This window comes from Cervus elaphus, chromosome 6 (genome assembly GCF_910594005.1).
Source record: "Cervus elaphus chromosome 6, mCerEla1.1, whole genome shotgun sequence".
In the NCBI taxonomy this organism is placed as follows: domain Eukaryota; kingdom Metazoa; phylum Chordata; class Mammalia; order Artiodactyla; family Cervidae; genus Cervus; species Cervus elaphus.
In genome coordinates, this window is record NC_057820.1 from 9,552,098 (window position 1) to 9,554,324 (window position 2,227).

At 37.6% G+C, this 2,227-nt stretch overlaps 1 non-coding gene across 1 annotated transcript; it reads right to left on the reverse strand.

The window, feature by feature from the left end:
* Positions 1-533: 533 nt before the first annotated feature.
* Positions 534-638, reverse strand: LOC122696717. The gene has a single exon (XR_006341845.1). It is a non-coding gene; the product is annotated as a U6 spliceosomal RNA (small nuclear RNA).
* Positions 639-2,227: the final 1,589 nt, after the last annotated feature.

Consider the following 2,227-nt stretch of genomic DNA (forward strand, 5'->3'; position numbering starts at 1 on the left):
AGATTATAGACCAACAGACATATAGGAACTGGGTAAACATTAAAACACATAATCCACTTTATTTCTTATATTTAACTGTTAGAAGCCTGACCTTGAAGTCAGAATAAGGATTCTCCATTCCTCTTCTAGGAACTGAGCCCTGTTACAGATGGACGTTCAAGAGGACGGTAGGAACCTTATACGTCACAGCAGAAGGAAATTGGGAAATGTGCTCAGCTTGTGGATAGATTCCTTTAAAGAAAGACAAAAGGCACAGTGTGCTCTAATTTTAGAATGTTTTCATCACTCTCAGAAGAAATTCAATGCTTATTAGCCTTTACCTCCCAAACCCACCTCTCATGTATACCCTCAGTCTAAATCACTTTCTATCTCTATAGATTTGCCTATTCTGGACATTTCGTAAAATGGAATAATATAGTAAGTGGTCTTTTAAAAATTAGATACATTTGATGTGTTACCTTGTGTAAATTTAAGAAGTAAAATGTGTTATTTTGATGCATTTATATATAACACTATTTTTGCCATTGTCATGAAAAAGTATGGAATGCTTCATGAATGTGCATGCTATCGTTTTGTGGGGGCCATGCTAGTCTTCTCTGTACTGTTCCAATTTTTAGTACTGCCAAAGCAAGTATAGCATGTGGTCTTTTGTGTCTGGCTTCTTTCAAAGATGATAATGTTTTCAAGGTTTATCCACACTGTAGCATGTGTCAACATTTATTTTTGTTGCTGAGTAGTATTCCTTGGACTGCAAGGAGATCCAACGAGTCCATCCTAAAGAGATCAGTTCTGGGTGTTCATTGGAAGGATTGATGTTGAAACTGAAACTCCAATACTTTGGTCACCTGATGTGAAGTGCTGACTCATTTGAAAAGACCCTGATACTGGGAAAGATTGAGGGCAGGAGGAGAAGGGGATGACAGAGGATGAGATGGTTGGATGATATCACTGACTCAATGGACATGGGTTTGGGCGGGCTACGGGAGTTGGCAATGATCAGGGAGGCCTGGTGTGCTGTGGTTCATGGGGTCGCAAAGAGTTGGACACGACTGAGTGACTGAACTGAACTGAACTGAGTATTCCTTTGCGTGGAAAAAAACAAAACAAAACACGTTTTGTTTATTTATTCACCAGCTGATGTACATTTAGATTGTATTCAAAAAAGGAAGACAAAGGGCACAAGTGTGAATTACCAACTTTCATCAGTAATCAGCAAATACCAGCAGCCAACAAATATCTAGCTTTCATACATGCCAGTACCATCTTCCAGGCTTCAGGGAGTAGTGAGTGATGAGTGGCAAGAAGTGAGGAATAATCTGTCCCAACATTTCCTGGGGAGGTGGAAGGATTGAGGAGACTTTCTATTCCTAATCTAATCAGGGAACACCCTTCACCAATACCATCACAGTCACTAATACACACACACACACACACACACACACACAATCTGTTCTACACAATGCATATGACAAGGTTCGTTTTAACAGAAGCAAGCAAAAGTAGGTTGTTCTTTAGGTCCTAGGATCAAATGATGCTGTTAAGAGATAGGAGTTGCAGATATGTACTTACCATTAGGAACATTTATCTTCCTGGTCTCATATTCACCCTATAAAATATTTATTATTAAAAAAAAATCTTTAGAAGGCTAAGATATATTCACTAAGTCAGTTTGGAAACTGTACTTTTTCTGGTACAAATGTTGACTGAGCATGATTCAAAGGCACAAAAATAAGTCATTACAATAATAAATTCTTCAATGCCCCTCCTTGTCTCTAAAGAAATAAGTAAATGAAAAGAACAGGAGTATAGTTTCTTTTTTCCTCTGGACACCTTTATGCACTTTTTCATATGCTGCTCCTTTGGCCTAAAATGTTCTTCTTAATTTGTCTGCCATTAAGTCCTCAAAGCTAAATTAGCCTTCCCAACCTCCTTACTTATTGAGAAGCTTCAAATCTACCACAGTATCAACTAGGATACCCTGACCTCTGAATTAATTCTGAAGTAATCTCTCTTTCTCTGCCTCACTGTTGTTGTGGTTCCTGTGATTCTCTATTTAAGGACTTGTCATGTAGCATTCTAATTTTGTTTTATTTGTCTCTCAAATCATTAGTCTCTGCTTTGCTTAAGATCAGAGATATATGACATGCATAAAATACACCCCCCAAACTTCTGTCCAATGAATAAATAAAGATGTTTTGAAAAAAATTCTACAAATTCAGTTAACTAG